The 24,750-nt window shown below is 45.5% G+C and overlaps 1 protein-coding gene and 1 pseudogene across 1 annotated transcript in view; one reads left to right on the top strand and one right to left on the bottom strand.

Moving 5' to 3' along the window:
• The window catches only part of LOC115312063 (zinc finger protein 28), a 34,338-nt gene extending 32,372 nt beyond the window's left edge, over nucleotides 1–1,966 (bottom strand). The window contains 1 exon segment of the mRNA XM_042286756.1: nucleotides 1,793–1,966. The gene's annotated coding sequence lies outside the window, so the exon portion shown is untranslated.
• A 3,187-nt stretch (nucleotides 1,967–5,153) lies between these two features.
• LOC115312034 overlaps nucleotides 5,154–24,750 on the top strand; it is a 43,440-nt pseudogene continuing 23,843 nt past the window's right edge.

Genomic DNA, 24,750 nt, shown 5'->3' on the forward strand with positions numbered 1-24,750 from the left:
CGGGGGAGGAAGTGGAAACTGAGTAGGAGCAGCTGAAGAGCAGCGCTTTTTTTGCCGTTGAGAAGGCGCTTAGAGAACTCCTACAAGAGTTACTCCATTTGCAGCTGAAAGCAGCTACTGAATTTATTTATTTATTCCCTCAGGGCCCGAAGGTATTATAGAGGGGAGTGGACACACACATCTAATTGCACACAAAGACAAACAGTAATTAGGCAGGTAAGCATAGAAAACCAAAAGCAGAACATTGTTCAAATAAAACACTGTCAACCAACATGCCCATCCTTCGTGCAGTGCCCATCCTTCACTAAAGGACAGCATTTGCCCGGTACTCCTGAGGGACTCCCTCCTCCGCTTGGGGGTGTTACTTTTACAATTATATTTGTGTTACTTTTGAACAGTAATCCTCCGTTGCTTTTATTTTGGAGCGATGCTATATGGGGGCACTACGTAGTGCACTTTGGACGGAAATTGCTATATGCACTACGCGGAGAGCTCATGCCGCTCAGGCCACCCTTTTTCGAACTGCGTGTGTATCACTGGGGAGCTCGTTAACACAGCCCCCCGCCTGCGTTCACGCCGCTTTGTGGCGACAGTATGCGGCTGCCAATTAGAAAAGTTAACTGGTACACGCCGCTTCGCGGCGTCCAGCCGGCAACCCAAGCCCCGCTGTCCCTGATCTGCGGAGTTTCGTCGGCAACATTCTGTGTTTTTTTTTTTAGTGTTCATCGCAAAAAAGAAATATAAATATCGCCAAATGCCTCGACAAAACAACATTCAAGAAAAAAAAAAGAAAAAAAAAGGTAGGCCCATTGCGATTCGAACCCACATCCACTTGTGCACGAAGCGGACACCTTAACCCCTACGCTATGCCACCGCTTAGAAAACTTGTTGTGACCATTCATTTTATACGAGACAAACGTAGTGCATATAGCAATTTCCGGCCGAGCTGCACTCCGGAGTGCATATAGCATTACTCTTTATTTTGTACCCAGCAAATGTTAAGTTTAAACAATTGATATGGAGGTGGTCGAAGCTTGGTGAATAACTTGAGAATGGCACTCCTGTGAGGTGGCTGCCACATTCCGCTGTCCCTCTGAGGCCACTAGGATCTTTCTTTTCTGGTATCCTTCCCGTAAACACTTGTAGTTCTCCGTAACGTCGTATAAATACGTCACATTTCGTCCCTTCAATGCTTCTAGCATCGAGGGCAACTTTCTGAGGGAGTTCAGCAGAAATGAAAACATGTTAGAGCCTCAATAATGTGTACTACACGTAACATGGGTCGTGCATGTTTGCACTTTCAGTGAATATAACTGAAAACTAATCCTCGATGTTTTGTGTACTACACGTAACATGGGTCGTGCATGTTTGCACTTTCAGTGAATATAACTGAAAACTAATCCTCGATGTTGATAACTTGCAACAACACCAATTCGTTCCCTTCAACTCGCAACGACTACAGGCGACCACATGATCTGATGCTAATTATATACGGTAAGTGTTCATCATAGACATGCGCTGAAGTTGGCAAGGCATAGAACACGGGCTCAGCTTCAGACATCGTTCGAGTTGGGCTACCATCACCCGAATGCCTGCCGATGCTGCAGGAACGACGCGGGCCACTGCACTGGGTGTCGCTGAATCTGGATCATCAAGGTAAAACAGCGCATAACAACGTGCCTGAAGAAACAAGGGAGGCAATGACACAGCGCCTTTTTAGGTTGCCAAGAAAGGTACCCGCTTGTTGATTAAGAAGAACTGTAGATGTTTCAGAACATGAAATCGATCTCACCTCCGAAAACTCGCAGTTGCTCCGTTGCTCTGCCGCTCTGCTCGCAGTCGTGAAGGGTTGGAAAACAAATAAATAGTCACCGCTTTCGCAAGTGCAACGTTTCGCCGCGAGGCGCGTCACTGAAACAGGGTCCTGAAACTGATGGATGAGTAGGGCGTGCCATGCATTCATCCACCCGGCGTTTTCGCTCGCTCTCAGTGCCAGAAAAATCAATATTGTTTCTGTATTCGCTGTGTCGGATAACAAGAAGGGTACTTACTGCGTCGCGCGTAAGTGTAGAGCAATCCACTACGACGTGAGCAATCCGAAACTGAAACTTGCCGTTGATTGCATCTGAATCGCTAGGTATACGTTGCTATTTTGCAATAATATGCTCTGTGTCGTTGTTTTCTTCGTGTCTTGGTCCGTGCTTTTTCGTCACTTTATGCCCTTTGCTATTTTGCACATTGTTCATTCTTGACCGGCTGCTCTCAGGTGAAAGAAAACGAATTTCCAACCGCAAACTGTGTTCTGGGTACAACCACTTAACCACAGTGGTTTTCACGGCTTCAGATGTCTGAACTCGTGCGCAAAAGCGCAAAAAGTACACGTTAAAGCAGTCTCACATGAAGCAGGGCCTTGTGAAGTTTATTTCAAAGCTATCGCCTCACACGTCAACAATTCAGTCTTGGGAGCAGTACCTGTAACAAGTATGTAGCGCCAGGCGCCAGGCTGCGATTCGTTCACTTCTCGGCGGGTGCTTCGGCCCCCTTCGTCCACGATCCCGAAGAATCGTGACAGTACCTGTTTGTTGAGTGGAGAAGTCTTTGAACGGTGAAATTAAAGGGACACTGACACCCCCCAAAAAATTGTTTTTATTTTTTGCCAGGCGCTTCATTATGGTGTCGGAGGACTACCCAATTAATATTTTGCAACAGAGTAGCGTATTTTTTTAATAAAGCCAAAAGACGCAACTGCTCGAAACCGAAACCGAAACCCGACGGAGGTCGGAGAAGTGGAGAGAAGAGAGTGAGTGGCGGAAGTCACGTGGCTACACCCAACCGTGCGTTTTTCTTTTTTTTTTTTTTTTTGTAGCAGACGACACGACGTGCGGCGTGCGATGCGGCGTGCGGGAGCTGCTCGCCGTGCGATTCTTTTGCAGTTGACACCCCTTTTGCAGTTGATTTTAAGACAAGGGTTTTAAACCCTTGTCTTAAAATTATTTAAATTTATAGGGTAGGCTGGTGGTCATACTAGACGGTATATAACAAAATTTCAGCTCTGTCGGTTGAATGAGAAGGAAACTAGGTCCTCCGAGCCTCCGTGCACAAGTTTCGGTTTCGAACAGTTGCATTTTTTTTTTTTTTTTTTACTTCATTAAAAATATATGTGACTTTGTAGCAAAATAATAGCTTTGTTCGATTTATCTACACCGGTGCAAAAAAGTGTAGGGCGGAGTACGTTCGGTCGTGTCTGAATACACGTACCGGAAGTACACTGCCCTGTACACTTTCTGCTCGGTCGTTTGCACTTTGTGCTGAGTTGAAAGATGTTGGGCCCACCCTGAATGTTCTGAAGGCGAGAACGACATGTAGTACAATCACTGAAAACGGGAGAAAATCGGCGCGTGCCTTTCGACTGTTTCTTCAGCACGTGCTCCATGTCTTCCGGCGAGTTTTGGCAACATGTGCGCGCTCAAGGAGCCCGAGGGCCGAGACGCAAGGAGTTGCCCAGCTAAAGGGACGCTAACAAAATAGTTATGCTCGCCGTTTTTTCTTTTTTTGTAACATGACTTGTAAGAGCTTGTGCAATTTGGTGATTCATCGTGAGGTTACAGCCAATGGCGTCACAAAGGGCTACTGCCCCGGGTGCCGCGACTGGTTACCGCTAAAGCCCTCCTGTCCTGGGAAAAGTGGCGCCATTTATTGTTGTAGAAATGCTCGAGGCACGTTCTGGGGTATTAAAGGGCAACTCCGCTTCATTTTTGGTCTTGAAAAAACAATGCAGTCCTCTTCAGTATTGCCTAGGAAGACCACACGTGAAATCTTACGACGCAGTTCTGTCTAAATGTTTCTTAAACGGTCCGGCAAACTTTGCAACTCGCCAAGTTGCCGAAATCGGCTGACTTGAGCGGGCGAATTCAGGCGCAACCAACAGCTTAGTCAAGGCTACGGCATGGGCGGAGCCAACATTGAGCTAACGCCATCTACATGGCCCCCTTTTGCTTGTTTTCACTTCTCCGGGCGAGCGTAGCGCATGACGTCAGCAACGTTTCCTCTCGGCGCTCAGCAGTGCGCCTGCGCAGCGCGTTTCTTGGGAGCCGTCCGGCCGCCCGCCGTGGTCCCGCCGTTACCGCCGTCTTCCGCGTCACAACCGCCGTCGTCGTCTCACCGATTGTGATTATTGTCTCTCGGAGTTTCGTCCACACTACGGACACCACGTGCGCGCACACTTATGCCGCAGTTGTGCAGACGTCGTCGAATGCCGTAGACACCAACGCGTGGCGAAGAGTGCGGTGCAGACGACACTCGCGCCGCCGAGGATCACGTGACATATCGTACCACGTGATGGCCATGTACTTGGCGACCCGAGGCCAATGTTGCCGGGTGGAGCCGAAGTTTCGGTTTCGATTTCCGCTCGTGTTTAAAATCAGATTTAAAAATATATATCCCGTTTTTCGCGAAGCAAACGACGTAGTGTGTTTTACTAGGGCTTTTTAATTCGAAATCAATCATTATCCCGAAATCTCCGGAATTGAGCGGAGTTGCCCTTTAATGGCGTCTGAAATCTAGCTCAGTGCTGGGGCTGGGCTGTGCCACCATGATCTTCCCAAAGGCTGCACGTTGCACGTGCCTCGTGCATCGACGAACCTTGCGCAGCGCTACTTTTGAAACATCAAGGGACTTTAGTCCTTTAGTTACCGCGCGTGAGACGAGGACAAAACGACACACAAAGAGACAAAAAGAAGCGCTGTGTTTGTCTCATTTTATCGTGCGCTGTAACCAACTACATAAGCTCAATTACCCTGAACACAGTTTGCGGCTCAAAATTCGTTTTCTTTCGCCTGAAAACAGCCGGTCATGAATGCAGCGCGCCCAGTGCACTCTGGCAGCAGAAGACTGTCATGGGTTAGTTTCGATTTCGGTTTTATGCGGCTTGTGCACTACTATCGTCTCCGCACTGCATTGCTCACCTCGTAGTGGATTGCTCTACGCAATGGCGCGATGCAGTAAGTATTTTTTTCTTCTGTATCGATTTTGCTGGTACCTAGAGCGAGCGAAAACGCCGGACGGATGAGTGCATGGCACTGATGGCACACTGGGCACGCTGTGGCCCACTGCTCTGTTTCAGTGGCGCGCTTAGCGACGAAACGTTGCACTTGCGACAACGGTGGCGGTTTATTGTTTTCCGACTCTTCACGGTCAGCGAGTTTTTGGAGGCGAGTTCGATTTCATGTTCTGGAACTGCTGGCCTGCTGGAACCACAGTGGCTGGAACGCTGGAACTTCTCCAGCGGTCACCTTTCTTAACAAGGTAAAACAGCGCTGTGTCTGTGCCTTCTTTGTTTCTTCAGTCAGTTGACTAACGTGGAGGTTTGGGCTAGTTGGTATTTCATGATTAAAAATTAAAACAGCGCAAGGACACGGACAAGAACAAGAAGGTAGACGAACAAGGCGCTGACACAACTAAAGTTTATTCGTCCTAACATCAAGTATAAATATTGAACGTGGTGACAAACAAAGAAAGATAAAAAACATGTAATGGACGCCACGTGCTCCTTAGCCACCGTTATGCGCTGTCACTTTGTGTCCGAAAAGGAATGTTGCTTTCTCGACACAAAGTGACAGCGCATAACGGTGGCTAAGGAGCACGTGGCGTCCATTACATGTTTTTTTTATCTTTGTTTGTCTTGATGTTAGGACGAATAAACTTTAGTTGCAAGTCAGCGCCTTGTTCGTCTACCTTCTTTTTCTTGTCCGTGCCCTTGCGCTGTCTTAATTTTTAATCTTCAGTCAGGTTTTTTTGCGCTGTTTTACCTTGATGATCCAGTGGTGTATCTAGGGTCAGCGGGGGTCCATATCACAAGAGCAATGACATTTGAGCGAATGGTCGTTTTAGCGAATAACGGGGGCGCGCGTTACACAAGAGCGAATGACATTTTAGCGAACGGCGACATTTGAGCGAATCACCCAGTGCGGTGGCCCGCGCCGTTCCTGCAGCATCGGCAAACATTCGGGTGATGGTAGCTGATGGTAGCCCAACTCGAACGATCTCTGAAGCTCAGCTAAAGTGAACTAGCTCAGCCCGTGCTCAATGAATTGCCAACTTCAGCGCATGTATGTGATGAGCACTGACTATATATAATTAGCGTCAGATCATGTAGCCAGTGTAAGAGAACGAATGGGTGTTTTTGCAAGTTATCAACATGAAGGATTAGTTTTCAATTATATTTACTGAAAGAGCAGACATGCACAACCCATGTTACATGTAGTGCACATCATTGAAGCACCAACATGTTTTCATTGTTGCTGAAGTCCCTCAAAAAGTTGTCCCCGATCAGGGACCTTTTTCATAGTTCGATCATGATTGTGGCGCATCCTCGTGGGAATTGCTCGAAACACTTTTGGTGGCTCTGGCACAGTCTCTCCGTCGTCCGCGCCAGGCCTGGCGTGCCTCCCGGTCCATCTGTTTACGTGTCTTCTCTGGTGGCGTTGTTCCGTCTTTCCCCATTCTGAACGTGTCTTTCTGTCTTCGTTTGGCGTGTATATTTTCTTTGAAATGGCTGAGGACGACCTGGAGGATTAACAAAAGCTACTGTCTACGATACAGAGGACCTCGTTCGTTTTTATACCTTCGAGGGTGCATACACTCCCTCCGGATAACACCGACTACAAAGCAAAGATTTCAGAGCACTCTAAACTTCTTAAATTAAAAATTAAAGAAGCCAAACATAAGTACTATAACGTGACCCTCCACGAGTTCATGAAAGCGTCACCTCGGAAATTTTGGAACCACGTTAACCCTAAAAAGTCTCAAATGAATTGTATGAGCTCCATAGAGAAACAAAAAATGGCAGATGAATTTAACAATTACTTTAAGTCGGTATTTATAGCTGATGATGGTAATGACGGTTTAACTTTACCACAATGCAACACTGCTGAAGAACTTGGAAGCCTAATAGTTACGGAACCAGGCATATTTGCACTTTTACTCAATTTAGACACCAAAAAAGGTAACGGTCCTGACGAAATTCCGAATATGTTTCTAAAAAGATACGCCGAATGGGTTAGCAAGTATTTAGTGTTAATTTTTAACAAGTCTCTCTTCCTTTCTTCGGTACCCGCCGAATGGAAAGTTGCGAAAGTAATCCCTATACATAAATCTGGCGATAAAACTTTAGCCTCAAATTTTAGGCCCATATCACTTACTTGCACCTGCTGCAAACTTCTCGAGCATATTATTCTCAAAGTCATGATATCATTTGTAGAAAATAACAATATCTTATTCCCACATCAGCATGGTTTTAGAAGTGGACTATCGACCGTTACACAGCTAATTGAGATTCTTCACGATTTCACGATGGGCATAAACAACAGAAGTCAGGTAGATGCAGTGTTCTTGGATCTCTCGAAAGCGTTTGATCGCGTTTCCCACGACAAACTGATAATAAAACTTAAACATGTTATGGGCGAAGGACCGATAATTGCATGGATTGAAGACTACTTAAAAAATCGTTTCCAATTTGTTTATCACGAGGGACAAAGTACGCGACCAGTTGCAGTAGTATCCGGCGTCCCACAAGGTTCCGTTTTAGCTCCATTTTTATTTCTACTTTTCATAAATGACATAGCCGATGGCATTGATGTTAACATAAGATTATTCGCTGACGATTGTATCATATATCAAGAAATTAAGAACCAAGACGATCACATCCTACTAAACAAATCTCTTAAAAAGATTTCCGACTGGTGCGATGACTGGCAAATGGTGATTAACAAAGAAAAAACAGTCTCCATGAGTTTCACGAGAAAGAAAAAGAATGTCTCCCAGTTTCAATATAGCCTTAAAGATGAACCCTTGCATAGAGTCACCGAGTATAAGTACCTAGGAGTCTTAATAACATCTGATCTTAACTAGAACGCACACGTTAAATATGTATTTAATAAAGCTCTCACGAAATTATTCCTTCTGAAGAGAACCTTAAAAGGTTCGTCTTGTGAAACAAAACTCCTAGCATATAAAACCCTTATACGTCCAGTGCTTGAATACGCAAATATTGCTTGGTTCCCTCACACGAATATAAACATAAACACACTTGAAAGCCTTCAGAGAAAGGCAATTAGGTTTGTTTATCATAAGTATGGTCGTTTTGACTCCCCTACAGAGCTTCTGAAAAGAGCAGGTTTACAGACCATTACTGACCGCGCAACATTAAATCGTCTAAAATTTCTCTACCTTCTTTTACAAGGCGCCTTTAAGATTGACTCATCCAAGTACGTACAATTGTCTAACACAAGACCGACTAGACACAAGCACAGCCATACACTTGTTGACTATTCGTTTCATAATAACACTTTTAAACACTCATTTTTTCCCTCTGCCATTAGAATCTGGAATAGCCTTGATCCACACGTGTTCAGTCACGGCACTGTTGAATCATTTATCAATGCAGTCGAAGATGAACTTTTTTCGTAATTATTGGATGTTTTGAATGACGAGAAGTGTTGTTCATTCGTTGTTAAGTGCCTCACATGTATCTTTTTATTGTGTACCAATGCCTGCAATAATCCCTTCGGGGATTGGCAGTATTTTGAAATAAATAAATAATAAATAAAAAAATATCCGACGCTGCATCAGTTCCTACCATCGACTCGGAGCCACTTAATCGTCACTTCAATATCGCGTCTTGCAATTGGCTACTAAAAGAGGGGTCTGCTTTCAAGGCAGAGTCGCAGAGTGCTACGTAAGGAAAGCAATGGTGACCAGTTTCGATACCGACCCAACCATCTACCCTGTGCGGAGCTTGCTCCGTTTATAAGGCCCGGTCACTACAAGCAGCTGATTTTTCTCCCCTCGATCGCTTAAGTTATTCAAGCTTATTGCGTCCGTCACTTCGCCATCCTGTGTAAAGCGGGAACGCACGAGCATCACCGTATTCGGGAATGTGTAAACAAACTCGGGCGGTGTGAAATCCGGGCGGTCCTGATATCGCGAAGGCTCGCCTGCACCAACAAAAAGAAAGGAACGGCTTGTTAGAAACAATTTCTCTCTAAATTCAGCACGTTTACGAACCTTCGACAAAATGAGCCCGGCAAACAAAGGAGTTCACGGTTGATTGCCAAGGCATTCCATCAGGGTTCTGCTTCCGTTAGGCTTAAATTTGTTTCGCACGCTTTAAATGTTTTGCCAGCGACTGATATTTTTTTGTGATTTTTCTTTTCTTTTAACATGGCAAGACGCGAATGTCTATACGCACGCCTGAAGGACGGAAAGATTTATCGTGTTATTCTTTACTTGAGTATTATGTATGGCATGTTTACGTCGCACAACCTCGCGTGCACATTTACTATTAACGGACAAATAGTCAGAGTGTAGGCGAGCTGGTGCAAGTTGAACATGGTGGTAAACTTGATAAACGAATGCATGATAGAACATCAAAGACGGGGACGGAAACAGGACTTCTTTTAAGAAGTCCTGTGTCCTTGATCTTTTATGCTTTCATGTATTCGTATCTATTCACCAACACGCTCATTTTCAAGCATTAAACCCGAGACTGGTGTAGGAAAAGGAAAACGCAAAAAAGAACAGGCATCGTCTCAAGGGACGTTGCCTGTTTTTTTTCTGTCTCCTTTTGCACTTTCGTTTTCCTACCCTAGTTTCCGGTTTACCATCATGTTCAGATTTACTGTATTTTAGTTAAAAGCAGAATGTCCCGCCGTCATATTGATAACCCAGCCAGCTGACACGGGGGATTCGTGTCCTATACACAAACTCATCTCTGTTACGTCGCACCACGGTGGTGGCACGTCGGACGTGCTTCCGGTCCGGGGCTGTGGGCGGAAGTGCCCGTGTTAGACGTGTATTCCTGCATTGTTTTGAAAGGAACCAGACAAAAACCTGCCTTCTCGTCAAAATACTGCGACTGGGGATGTACCAAAAGTGTTGAGAAAGATTTGAAGGTCAGTTTTCATGCGCTCGGTTTGTCCGAGAACGTGGATATGTGCCGTGAAATTTTGTTGTGTTCGTCTGTTTTTTTATCGTTCCCCATCTCGGGGTTTACAAGATGTCGATTAATTACCAGCTCACCTGCACTCTCTCACTGAAAACCAGACGCCGTTAAACCACGATTGCTTGGGCGAGAAGCATTTGGGGTTGAATTCATGGGTACTTCTGGTCATCAAATTTATTTGTTTTGTTCCAAAATGAACGCCGGAAAACCGTCAAGTTGTACGGACCACCTGCGGACTACGTTCCGTGCATCTTGAAGTTCAAACGTCCACCTGATCGTTCAAACTGTTGTCTGCTCTTTCAAACGTTTCTGCTTGTCGTCTGCTCTTTTAGAGGGCACTGGCCCGTAGACCAAACGTGGGCCCGGTACTTGCGATAAGAAGTAAGTGCAGGCCTCAAAAGACTTAAGTTTGAAGGTTGGTAAGCAGGCTGGGACGTAAACAGTAAATACAAGGAGATGTTGATCATTGTTACCAGTGGCCATCACCGACTTGTTATGCCTGATTCACTTGGTTAGATTCTGCTTGCGACTTTCAGTATCGACGTCGACATCTCAGCTACGGTTCACGCTTTTGCAGTCCGAGCGACGTCGCTACTGAAAATTGCGAGCGAAATCTCATCATGTCAATCAGGCTTTAGCATACATTCTGCGGCATCCACGCGGAATGAATCGCCGCATGTCAGATGATTCATGCGAAGTTTTGCGATGTAACGAGCGTCGGTAATTTCGCTGACGCCGATCAAGTAGTCAGACATCGTTAAGAGGACGTAGAATCAACAATTCCAACGCCAAAAAGAGCGGGGGGCTCACACCGACGCCGACAACATTGCATTTCAATGGTTTGTTTATGGGCGACGGAGAGCTTCTTGCCCACACCCCCACTGCGCATGCGCGGTGCCGGTACCGTCCGCTAGGGGCGCTCTGGGCGCTCCGGTTTGTTTGTAAACATGAGTTGGTGTATAGGCTTTTGAAAGCAGGGCAAAAAGGGCGGGGTGTTTGACATGAAGTCTTTTTGTGCACCACACACAAAGGCTGCTCAAACTCCATAAAGGCTTCCATTTGAACTATTTTTGCTTTTATTTGTGCAACCTACAGCTGCGCGGTGGTGAGGCGCGACGACTATGAAGCCAAGTCGCGAGAATAGCGGAGGATTAAAGCCAAACCAGCACTGTCTGTGTGACCGAGCGGACGAGAGAACCACCAAAAATGGCGCCTTTCCCTTCCCCCTCTCTCAGAGTCGGCGCATGCGCCCAGCGATCTCTGAAAAAGGTCATTGAAGGGACAAATTGTGACGGACATACAAGATATCACAAAAAAAAAAAAAAATTACACATTTTTTTTTTTGCAAAAGTAAACTAGGCACTGCCGAATGCTCGTTCTCCACCCAAAAGGCAGCGCTAGAGGTCAAAATTAGATGCCAAAGTTTCAGTTCGATCCGATACCTTCATTGATTTTTTCAGAAAATCACTTATAACTTTTGAATAAGGTATGGGATCGGGCTGAAACTTTTGCTACTTTGGCTTCTGGTTGTGACCTCTAGCGCTACCTTTGGGTGGAGAGTGAGTGTTTGGCAATGCCTAGTTCATTTTTGCGGAAAAAAAAAAAAAAAAAAAAAAAAACGTAAATATTTTTTGTGACATTCTGTATTTATACCACTTTACATAGAACTACAAGTGTGTGCGGGAAGGATACCTGAAAAGAAAGATCTGAGTGGCCTCAGAGGAACAGCGGAACATTGGCAGCCACCTCACCGGTGTTTCGTTCTCAAGTTATTCCCCAAGCTTCGACCACCTCCATATCTTATTTAAACTTATGAGTTTTGGGGTGCACAATAAAAGCAATGGAGGATTACTGTTAAAAAGTGACACAGATATAATATTCAAAGTAACACCCCCAAGTGAGGGCGGGAATCCCTCAGGAATAAAAGAGTGTTCTCTAAAGTATAAATAAAACAAGAAACACGGTGTCTAGTAGGGTGACCACCTTCCTAATGCCGGACATGCGGGGCAGGAGGGGAGGAGGAGGAGGAGGAGGAGTGGAGGAAATTTATTAAAATGCACACCACGAAGCGAGGCTCTGTGAACACATTTCATATCCTGTGTTGTTTATACACCTGCTAATTGTATTGCAGCAATTAAGCTAAAATAATTTGCACTCCCAGTGATATATTTTTTATGCCGAATGTGTTATTAAATGTGTCGAAGTTGAACACATCAACATCAACTATAGAACTCAATGCATCAAATAAAAATAAGAAACAAATCTTTTTTATTGTTTCCTGTCAACGCTTACGTTTATCAACTTGGTCCTGCACAAATTTTTAACATTATGTTCTTTTTCGACCGTTGTGAGTTGCAGGCTTTTTGCCTTTTGTAGTTGTTTTCACTAACAAAAAAAAATCCGCGGCAACTTTTTCGCATTGACACAGTGATTTGAAAATAATTATAGTATCTTATATTTAAACTTTTGGCGAGCAATCTTTTTTACAATATTTTGCCACCAAGGGGAGAGGCACAACGGAGCATGCGTGTCGGTTCTACTGCAAGAACGACGGTCGCTTCCCGCAATGCTTAGATAGAAAATGGCGTACCATTGCGATTCACACAATACCAGCGACCTCCGCGCTTCCCCGTGCTCCGTTGTTCGGCCGCACCATGAGTTGCAGAGTGAACTCTACGACAGTATAAAATCCGGGACATTTTGAAGATTCGGGAAATTCCTTACGGGACGCGAGACACAAGCCCTCAATGCGGGACAGTCCCGCTAGTCGCAGGACGGGTGGTCACCCAAGTGTCTAGAGTACCGTCCGACAGCGCTTTACAGGGCCCGCATTCAAGTGCTGTCCTGCCGAGCAAATGCTGTTCTTTAGTGAAGGATGGGCACCTTAAGTTGTGGCTCTCACCTCACTGCGGTGTCCACGCGGAATGAATCGCCGCATGTCACTCTTTTCACGCAACGTTTTGTGGTGTAACGAGCCTCGATAATTTCGCTGAGGCCGCTCAAGTGGTAAGCCATTGCCAGGAAGACAGAACCAACATTTGCAATGCGAAAAAGAGCACGGGGGCTCATATTGACGCTGACAACATCACATTTCAATGGTTTGTTTATGGGCGATGGTGAGCTTCTTTCCCACACTCCGTTGCGCGTGTGCAGCGCTGGTGGCGTCCGCTAGGGACGCTCCGGTTTGTTTGCAAACATGAGTTGGTCTATATACACGGGAAGTCGGCCGCGCTTGGGATCAATGTTTCGTCGGTTAAAGCGAGCGTAAGCCTTCTCTCGCATGCACCCCTATTTAGCTACTCGAACAAAGCATTGTTCGAGTAGCACAGTTGGGTGTCCAACTGTGCACCAGTCACGCTCATGCCCTTCTTTGCTGTGTTCAACACAGGCAGGGCTATCTTGATAATCGTCGAGTTTCCATGCAACGCGTCTATGAAAACACTACTCGAAATCAGTGTTTACATAGTTTATTAGCATATCGAAAACGGACGAAATATGCCCCTGGGCATTTTCTGAAGAGAGCCCGAGCCGGAAATGAAATTTGAACACTTTAGTCATCTTACCTTGAGCAATTTTTATTAACAAAAGCGAGCAAACCGCAGACCCACGTTGCAGCAGACGTACCATATCCCGCCATTTTGTTTGTTCTCTCTTTCAGCAGCAGAACTTCATCAGAGGTTTGGAAATACGTCATACCGCGCCCCTTTCGCTCCTCGCACACTGTCTCGGAACTCGTCTACGAGAGTATGACTTCTTTGCTTACGACTTCTTTGAAGTCGCTTTTTGCAGTCTAGTGCAAGGAGCACAAGCTCCTTGACTCCTGGAGCCGCTACTGAACGTGCCCAATGTCTTGCTTTCGGCACTTCATGGCCGAAATTAGTATGCCTACTTTCGCTGTACGTTTTCTTGTGTTAAATTCTGCTTTAATTTTGTTTATGAAGAAACAGTGCAGTCCTCTTCAGTATCACCTGCGAAAACCACACGTCAAATATTACGACCTAGTTCTGTCTAATTGTTTCTTAAACGGTCCGGGAAACGTCGCAACTCGCTAAGTTGCCGTAATCGAATGACTGGAGTTGGCAAATTGTGGCACAACCAACACAGCAGTCATGGGCTTAGCCAAACTTGAGCTAAACGTCAACACCATTGCCCCTTTTTGCTTGTTTTCACTTCTCCGGACGAGCGTAACGGGTGGCATTAGCAACGTTTCCTTTCGGCGCTCAGCAGTGTCCACGTGATTGGCCGTTCGTTATTATCTCTCGGAGTCTCATTCACACTATGTGCGTAGACTTATGCCACAGTTGTGGAGACATCATCAAATGTTGTGGGCACCAAAATGTGGTGAAGAGTGCGGTGCAGACGACACTTGCGTCTGGCACACGCCTGCCCATATACTGCCCGTCGTCGCATGGCGGATCACGTGAGATCTCATACCACGTGATAGCTATGTTCTTGGGGGCCCGAGGCCAGTGTTGCCAGACAGAGCCGAAGTTTCAGTTTCAATTTCTGCTTGTGTCTAAAATTAGATTTATTAATATATATCCCATTTTTCACGAATCAAATGATGTGGTGTCCTTTATTAGTGCTTTTTAATGTGAAATCACTCATTATCCCAAAATCTTGGGAATTAGGCCTCATTCACACAGCCGGCGTTTCTCCCATCACCGTCGCGAGGGGCGTTCCCGGCAGGGGAGAGGATTTTCGGCCCAGTTTTCGCCGGAAAGCTGTGCTGCGACGGGTGCCGGGGCGACGTAGGGAGCTGCTCTATGGCACTGGCGTCCCCGCGGATGACGGAGTCCCGCTTCCATCGAAAACCGACCAATCACAAAATAGAAAAGTTTCGCTAAGTTTAGAAGATTTTTCATTGTCCAGTCAGCCAACGCTTGTTTCTTTTTCTTGTTCCTTTCGGCAGGAATTGCCAATAGCAGACGCAAATCCTTAATTTACAAAAAAAGAAACGTGCACACTAGTGTTCAGGCACAGTAACCTCTTTATTTTGTAATTTAGTTTGAAGTTTAGTTTGAAGTTTATTTGGTTTCTCACGGGCCAGGCCCGGTAGGGAGGTAGAGACAAAAGGCATTTCTGCCTGACTGGGCCTCTACCCCCCACAGTTCATTACAGCACAACTTGCATTAGTTGCCATATACGTAAAAAAAGTAAACAAAATACATACATCTACATAGCTACAAACATGCACACTTGTTACACAAAATCTGTCCTCAGATGAATATAATATTTCAAGAAATAAGAAAACAGTTTACAAATCGCTCTGAAATTCTAAACCTAGCTAGATAATGCCACACAAAGTTGACTATCATTCGTACGACATTCATTCGTAATCACTGACGTATAATCACAAAATAAACAAAGGAGCAAAAAAAAAGAAAGAAAAGAAGCAAAATAAATAGGAAACAATTCACAAAACGTTTTAAAATTCTAAACCCAGCTAGATAATGTCACACAAAGATGACTATCATTTGTACGACATTGATTCGTAATCACTGACGTATAATCACAAAATTATCGAAGGAGCAAGAGAAAAAAAAGAAAGAAAATCACAAAAGATATGTACACAAAAGGTTACAGCCATGTAACAAACACATTCGTCATTGCAACACTGGTAGGCGCAAAAACAAAACAATTTCTACTACGCGTAATATATATCGTTGTGTACAAGGGTGTGTCTGATGTTACTTTTATATTTATTAAATGATACTGCAAAATCAGTACGCCCTTCAAAAATGTTTAGTAATGTAGGAACCTGATAATTTAGTTTTTGTTTTCCATAATTTGTCCTGACCTTAGGAGCCTTGTGTTTGGCGTTTCTGAGAAGATAGGGTTGCGATGGCACTTCATCCATTCGATAGAGTTTCTCTTTGTATATTGTCTGCATAAGTTTAAAGTAATAAATCTGGTTTGCTTTAAGCATGTTATGTTTTGCAAAATATAGACTGCTATAAAAATCACGAACATTTCCTTGATAGTTTTCTAAAATGCGCAGAACCTTTTTCTGGAGAATGATTAATTTGCTATAATTTGTGGAAGTGGTTGTCCCCCATGCCATAATTTAAGTTGAATAAATAAGCAGTCCGATCCGATCCAATCCTGCCGTCGCGGCCTCCATCACTTTGCTTGCGTGGCCTTTTAGGACACCCTGCCATCGCATCCCCGCCCCGGCGTGCTCCCGTGATGGTGCCGGGTAATAATATACTCAGAGTTCATAAAACTTTCTTCATAACAAAATAATATCTGAAAATCAAGAAATTACATCCTTGACTCGTTTCAATAGCGTAATAATTAGCTTGCCTGGCTAGTACTCTATGGTCTCACAATAAATTATCCTTTCTTTTCTTTTGAACATTTGAGAGAGAGAGTGCAGGCGTAACCATACATAAGAAAACATACTGCTCACTCCTGTAGCGTTTTCTCGCTCACGCTTTATGCTAAAACAAACTGTCGGCGAGTGGCTGCTGGAACACATGTCAGAATAAGCGTGACTTGTGCTTAATGCTTTCGAACGGCACCTAAAGGAGCGAATGAATTGCCCTTGGATGGCAATATATTTAATTGCTGACGGAAGATTTGATAACATAAATAAAGGGCGGATAAACTTTTAAGATATACTACATCTTAAGTAAATGAGTCCCCAAATTATCTGAACAACGTTTTGCAAACCTTTTCCGGCATCTTTATCCTTGGTAGGCACATGTATAAGTAGAGCATTAAAGAAGTTTCTGATTTTGAAGCTGATTTAAATAACTACATGTGTTTTTGACTCGTAGGGATATGGGCCGCTCGTCAAAAGAATTTGTAATAGGGCAACTCGTAGCAGGGCAGGTCGTCAGACAGGACAATTTGTCATAGGGCGATTCATCACTGGGACAATTTGTCGGAAAATCGGAGATCATGTTTGAAGACCTTGTTGCCCACATACTAGCTTTTTTAGCGTTTGGCCGCTTTTGTTATTCAGCTTCTGTGTAACGTCCTGTTTAGGAAGTTTAGTCTTTTGTTTCCTTTTAAGTTCATAAACATTTTACTTAATCTTGGAGGCATAGAATATAAAAATTTCAGGTCTCCTTTGTAATCCTCCTCCACATTTTCTCAGTGCATGCGCAACACAGAAATAATGTAGCTCGTCTGCATGCACGACACAGAGAGACTGCACATGCGTGACCGAAACGTTAGCCGTCCACCTTTTTCATCAGTGACAGAGGTGCCAAGATTGTGGTAAACAAAATATAATAGCCAGGGATTTTTTTTTTTTTTTGGGGGGGGGAAGGGGGGGGGCGCGGGCGCGGGGACGGGACGGGGCGGGGCGGGGCGGGGCGGGGCGGGGCGGGGCGGGGCGGGGCGGGGCGGGTTGAGGTGGTTGGGATGTTCATGACGGGGTGTGGAGAGGAGGATGGGGGGGGGGGGGATCAAAATGCATGTGTATTAATAGGGTCTTCTGGATTTCGAGGAGGGGGGCAAGCTGATGCCCCTGATTGGTGTCTATTAGATATTAGTAAAAGTCTAATTTCTTGTGTCGCGAAAAAGTAATTGTATCAGAAAAGGGGGTTACAGGTAGTTGTACACATTTGAAAGAACTATGCTCGATAAACATCAGAAATACTACGAAAGTAAGATTTATCTGTTAACATTTTGACGAATTGTAAGTGATGAACTGACCTATGACGAATTGCCCTATCTGATGAATAACCCTGCTATCGGTTGACGTGTGACAAATTGTCATTCGACGAACAGTCCTACAGTCGTTCCTGACACATGAATAACTTCTCAAACATATAGGAGTATGCTATTTTTTCTTTTATGTGAAGAACAGCAATTTTATGTGTGTGTGGGCTGGACAAGAACAATGTACACGGGGGCTTGTGGCGGAACAATAACAATTACGCTTGTATATTGTGAGAAAGTGACCAATTAACTAGCTGCCATGTCGAATAGAGCATAAAATACTACTTTGTTCTATTTGAGAGAAAATCATGGATTAGCAAGGGGGATGCTAATTTGCAAATCGAATTGACCGGCATCTTGTCTAGAACCAACCTCAACAGCCAGGCTATGTTGTTCCTCTTGTTTAAGATAATGTTCGCTTGGGCACACACTTTTTTAGGTCAGATTCGATCTGAGTTTGAAGATGCTAGACAACAGTTTGGATCACTCCTTTGTGCATGATTCTCCTACGTAACATTGCTGAGTCAGGAAAACGAGTGTTGTGATTGCCCCTCAGCGTTTCTATAAAAGGTAGACTAAAAGGCTCGTCATAAAACTTTTGCAACACTTTGAAAATATTATTGCTTTTAGCTCAGTTGTGTCGTTGTCATGCATATTGTTAAGCTTATTTCATAAATTATATGTACCGGCATGCGATCGTGAGTCGCCACCGCGCGATTCTCGTTAAGGACCCCAGGCTAGGGGTCGTACTGCACCGGCAAAATGTGTGATTTACGGTGAAGACGACAGACACCCTTTGGTGATCACTAACCTCCCACTGTCTAAACTTGCACCATTATTACAGTTGCGGGGGAGCCTCTTGGAAAACGGCTTGGCTTCTGTGAGACGGCGTTTGGAGGGCGTTTGGAGCTTGATGCCATTCAACAGTTCCTATGGAACCGAATCAGTCTTCAGGTCTAGGTAAGTTCATTGTTGCCACCTCTTTAATAAACATAGAAGAGTGGTGGTGACTTGACTATGGCCGGTCAAAGTTTAGATCAGCTCTTGTACAGACTCCTAGAAGTCCGTGCTAATTCTGAGATCCTCAGCCAAAGAGGTGTCCTCAGTAGAGTCCAAATAGAGTTTCTGTATATGCTCCCTATTGGAGCGAGAGTTGCGCATCTGTTTTCCATGTGCCACCGCGCCGCTATTCACAGAGATTAATCACGTGAGGAGCAAAGAATCCTGCGTGATCAAGAAAAGTTGTTTTGCCGATGTGACACGTATGCACGCCGGGGTCTGTTCCCCTGCTTTTGCCTCCTCGTCCTCCTTTCCTGTTTTACAAGCGTTGCTGTGTGCGCGGCACCGCTATTCTCCGAATTCAGTCATGTGACCGGCTGCAATCAACCTAGCGCAACTCCTACACTTGCAAGAAGTGGCTTTCCCACATAACTTAAGATTTCAGGATGGCTGAACGTGCAACTCTGGCTCCTGTAGGGAGCATATACAGGAAGTCCGAATCACAGAAAAAGCCGTGCATGGTGATAAGGGTTAGGCTTAGAATAGATGAAAGCAGGAAATTAGGAATTTGAAGGGAGGTTCATGGCAGTGGTGTGTGAATGTTAGACAAGTTAAGCGTTAAGTTCTTATAGACCTTTTCAGCGGCAGTCTCGGACGAAGCGAATTACAGCGCGCGTCCCTGGTTTTGAGAGTTTGTCAGTGTTGCCAGACTGCGCTGGGCTGTCGGTTTTTGTTGTCAGTGGTCTGTGGCAGCCTGCGTAGGTGCAATTTTGGACACTGATAACATATAAATTGCCGCGTATTATTAATTTTTTGTGTTCTATGATGAATAGAATTTCTCGAGGGTTTTAGGAAAGCATTGTACTATTTTTGAGAACAAAAACAAACAAATGAAAGCTATTTTGGTGCATCCGTGCACGACAGAACAAATGCAACTAAAATTTTTGTTTAATTTTGTGTTAATTTTTTTACGGCGCCATACACTCAGCCATGTCAATCTACAAGGGTCTTAACTGTCAAATATTTCACCACACAGGATAGCCGAATTGCAGTGGTATTCCCGGCTCATAACATGAAATTCAGCGAGTCTCATCAATTGAACAACATATTGTATGTATCTCATAGTGGTGCGTTATCCGAACAGGATTTGAGAAAGATCTCAAATAACGCAGCATATCCAAAATACAGTGTCGACGATGGTCACCTCACGACGATCGGACGGAATCCGGCTTGTTTTGGGGCAGTGAAGAGAACTGTTTTTTTTTTTGCCCAGCACCAAAGCAAATGAACGAAAGCATCTATTCCGTCCCCACACCCTAGACCCGACCCTATTAGCTATTTTTCGCAGACTGGGAACATAGCCGGGAAAGCTTTTCGGAGTTTATCTCGACAGAAATAATCCTCCAAGAACGTTGATTGGCCCGCGTTGCGGGCTGCTTGACGTTCGCTTTCTTTGTTCGTTTTCTGCGAAGAGTGTGCTGGCTACTAGCCCTGGTATTCCCTGAATCTCACAATGGAAGATAACACGAAAAGGGTAAGCATCCTGAACAGGCAAATAAAGTAAAAACTTTCAAGAAAAGCCGGCGAACTGCGAATGCACAATGCAGGTGGGGAGTCTTGCTGACCAGGTTTCTACAGCTCAGGTGGGCGGCAGAAATTTCTGAGTGATGGGGGTCGCTCGAGTCGCAAAATGGCAGCACCTAGAGACCTCTTTTTGCAAAGGTCTATACATCGTATTCCGGGCACTTCTGGTCACCTTGCCAGGGGCCGAAGTGTTGTGTGGTTGACTGCATGGCTTTGATTCGAGAGATCATGTGACATAATAGATGTCGCAGGCCGTCTTTTATTTCACGGAGATGCCAAAGCCAAATTTGAAGTTCCCGCACGATCCGCGCCAGTGCAGTGACGTCAAATATTGAGTCTTCCTGCAACTCGAGTTTCTCTGATGCCTCCGAATCATCGCAACCCGAAGTGTCGTGTTCGCCCGTGTCCCACGATCAAATGCTGTTCTCCGTGCCTGCGCCTGTTGCCCATCGCTGTGAGCAGACGACGCTTCGCTTTCGGGCTTGAAGTTTTTATAGGGCCCTTTCGGCGATCTCAAATTTTTTTAAACGGTGTAAGGTCGAAGAGAACATGCAGTGGACTTTTTTGAGCGATGTCAGGCGCCTCGTCGCACCGGTTCTGCGTGAAAGGCTGCCTTGGCAGAGTCACAACCGAAGTTACGATTAACAGACACCAAACCCAGTTGTTTTGACCGTTTGACGATTTCCTCTTCAAAGTCCGAGGTCGTTGGGCGTCTAAAAAAGATAACTTTTGTCCGATTCTTTGACTCGCCGATCATCCTTAGTGCTACACGTGCCGAGCGCCGCCTGCGCCACCATGTTTTCCGAGGGACGGTAAAAAGCAGTGCCTCCTCTATGGGGTAATGCCTGGCGAGAGAGTCCGAAGAGCACGTTCATGCCCTCTCCTAACCCCCTATCTTGCTCGATGCGCCTCGCTGCTAGGGATGCTCGTATCTTGTCGCTCTCCGTGGACGCCATCAACACCAGGCAGGCCCAGCTGGCCGTGCTTGCTGCTTGGAGCCGCGGAGTGAGATCGTTGTTTGTTTGGAAGAAAATGTATTAAAGATTGTGGGCTTGGTTGTTACACGGAGGATATTTAAGTAAGGACGAATATTAGTTGTATACGCTCCGTGCGGGAACTATAGGGGGCGCTTTCAAAAACGCGCGTAGCGCCGCTAGTGGAGGAGCTGGCGTTCGACAGTGAGGCACGTTCAGCAGCCTGCGGCGCCTTTTCGCGTACGAAGCTGTGGCGGCGGAAGCGCGCACGGACGAAACTTTTGCTTTTTGAGCCGATAAGTTGAGGGTGACGTTGCATGAGTGCTGGGAGAAAGGCATTTAGGCTGTTCTCCCCTCCTTATGTATTGAGTTTGAGTTGTTATTAGGAGTAATTTCTTTAGTTGTGCTCGAAAAAGCGGTTTGAGAAATTTTCCGAAGAGCAAGACGGCCGCCACCATAATTGCTCTCAGTGGGAAATTTGTTTCGCTTGTCGCTGTAAACATAGGACTGCTGGGACGATGATATTTGGAGGTGAGTGAGATGTTCACTAAGTGGGCCAAGTTTTATTAAGACAGCAGGTGTGAAAGTTATGGTTCTAAGGAATAAAGCTGTAAGGAATATCCAATATTGGATCCAAAATCTTGTGTTATAACCGGGCTGTGCGAAGTGCAGATTTGGACACACAGTTTCTTGGACATGACCGTAACTTGACACAACAGTTATAATACCAAAAATATGTGGCATAGGGAAACCAGGTGGAAATTAGGTTTGGGCGGCGTAACTGAATGGGAAACGGTTTTGACCGTGAAAGGGCTGTGAAGAGAATACCACTGGTCGTGGGACATGGAAACTTTACAGGTAGGAAGAGATTACTGCACTGTAATTCCAATTGAAGCAACTTTACGAAAGGTGGCTTCAAAGCTGAGAAAACCAAGTTTGCCGGCCAATTAACACACGGTTCGGCCGTCAAAGGCTTTTGCGGTCAGCTGTTGTGTAGTAATCTGGTTGTGCGAGGGGCTGATTTTCGGCACACAGGTCTTGGACAACCGTAACTTGACAAAACACTTATTATACCTAAGAAAGATGGCATAGTTTAACCAGGTGGAAATATTTTTGAGCGGCGTAACTAAATGGGAACCGGTTTTGACCGTCAAAGGCTGTCAAGAGAATACCACTCATCATGGCCGGGAGGTGCACACTTTACAGGTAGGAAGGTACCAGTGGACGGTACTTCCAGTTCGAACAACTTTGCGATAGGTAGCTCTAAAGCCGAGAAAAAGAAATTTGTCATTAAGACTCGAGGTGTCAGTGTTTCCACATCCAAAAGGAGGCCGATCAAAAAAGAAAGCACACCACATAAACTTCCATACTCAAACATCGATTGTCCATTCATTCCAAGTTTCATTGTAGTTTTCCTTAGATTCATATTGGTCGCTTTTTGTACCGTCTGAATCTTTCTTCATGAAGTACAGACTGCGCCATACTGGTCCGGAAATATCATCGACCCGTACGAGGAGGACGAAACTTCCTTGGAGGGCATTCCTTCAACAAAATTCGCACTGCATACCCGTGAATGTGGGATGGCATTACTGGTACGAAAACAAACGCAGAGCGCAAAGCGGCAGTGTAGAATATGTCAGCCGTGCCGACACAGTGGCAGACATGATCCGGAGACCAAATTTCTCGCGTCTTACGCGACCGGTCTATCGTTGTCGCTGTCCCGCAAAACATCGGCGAGGTGAAAAACTGTGAAACTTCGTCCCCACAAGATACGACGCATAAATATTGGAGCACTTAACGACGCAGCAGTTCATGCTGTCAACCCAACGCAACCGCACCGCTCCGACTTCAATGCGTACCAGTGTACGCGGCGTGGTTTCGTTTCGCTGGGACTCTCACTGCCTACCTGCGGTAACGGCCGCGCGGCGGCGCGCCGGTCGCGTCGCACGGAGTGTATAGTGCTTGCAAGGCACTGTACTTCATATTTACCTTTAAGGTGAGACTATATGCTCTGCCTTTAGCGCGAGCTCTCTGGCTTCCACAGTTCTTTGGTTGTGCTTGCTTGTGCGTTCACACTTGTGCTAGCCAGGGCAGAAAGCTCGCGCTGAAGGCGGAGCTGTTAGTCTCTGCTTAAGGGTGAAGGGAGTATAGAGGGCCTGCGACCGGCGTGTGTTGGCCAGCTGGTAGAACAGGAGGGAAAGCGAATCCCGCAGAACCCAGGGATCCTGGGCTCCATCCCCGCTACTCTTCCGACCTGAATGAGAGTTGCACTGGAGAGCGGGCGAGTAATCACTGTTGCGTGATGCACGTTTACTATACCTGCTCCTTTTAGTCATAAGTGCGAGCGAAGAAGCTATGAAAGCATGGAATGTCTGCTATGCACCTGTTCGGGATAATGAGTGATTTCGCATTAAAAAGCTTTAGTAAAAGACACTACGTCATTTGCTTCACAAAAAATGGGATATATATTTTTTAATCTAATTTTAACCAGGAGCAGAAGTCGAAACCGAAATTTTGTCTTTGTTTGGCAACATTGGCCTTGGGCCGTCAAGAACATGGCTATCACATGGTACGAGATGTCACATGATCCTCGACACAACGACGGGCGGGGTTGGGCCAGGCGTGTGCCAGGCACAAGTGTCGTCTGCAGTGCACTTAGAGCCACTAAATGAGCTGCGCTTAGAGTATCGGCACTACGATCCCCGACATTGTGGTGGGCGCCGCCATTTTGGTGCTTGTGCAGAGCAGACGCAACTGCCGAAAGTCATGATTCAAAAGTGTGACTTCCTCAGCATTAGATTTGGTTTTAGGAAGCTCATGTAATATTGCTTTGCTTTGTCGCGAACTGTTTAAACATTTGTGGAGGACGGAAAAGCGTTTCCTTTGATTTCAGATAAAGCTTCAGATAACTGGCACCCCTGATTTTAAGCCACAATATGGCCAAGTGTCGTTACTCTGAAGCATAGCTTATTTAGTAGCACTAACCGCACTCTTTACCTCGTTTTGGTGTCTACAACATTTGACGATGGCAACAACGGCAGTTTTTTTGTTGCGAAAGATGGCAGTAACGGTGGAACCACGGCAGGGCTGCTGAACGGCCCCCAAGAAGCGCGCTGCGCAGGCGCGCCGAGAGGAAACTTTGTAGATGTCACCCATTACGCTTGCCCGGAGAAGTAAAAACAAGCAAAAGAGGGGGCAATGGTGATGACGTTAAGCTCAATGTTGGCTTCGGTCACGCCACAGCCTTGACTGCACTGTTGGTTGTGCCTCAATTCGCCCACTCGAGTCAGCCGATTTCGGCAACTTCGCGAATCGCAAAGTTTTCCTGTTAAAGAAACGTTTATACAGAACTACGTCATAATATTTCATGTGTCAATTTCCTCGGTGATACTGAAGAGGACTGCATTGTTGTTTCAAAAATAAAAATGAAGCAGAGTTGCCCTCTAAGACGTTACGATATTACTAGTGATGGACCGAATCTGCCGAACTTCAGATTCGGCAAAGTTCGGCAAATGCCAA

This window comes from Ixodes scapularis, unplaced genomic scaffold, assembly GCF_016920785.2.
Source record: "Ixodes scapularis isolate PalLabHiFi unplaced genomic scaffold, ASM1692078v2 PGA_scaffold8__174_contigs__length_109621045, whole genome shotgun sequence".
NCBI lineage: Eukaryota > Metazoa > Arthropoda > Arachnida > Ixodida > Ixodidae > Ixodes > Ixodes scapularis.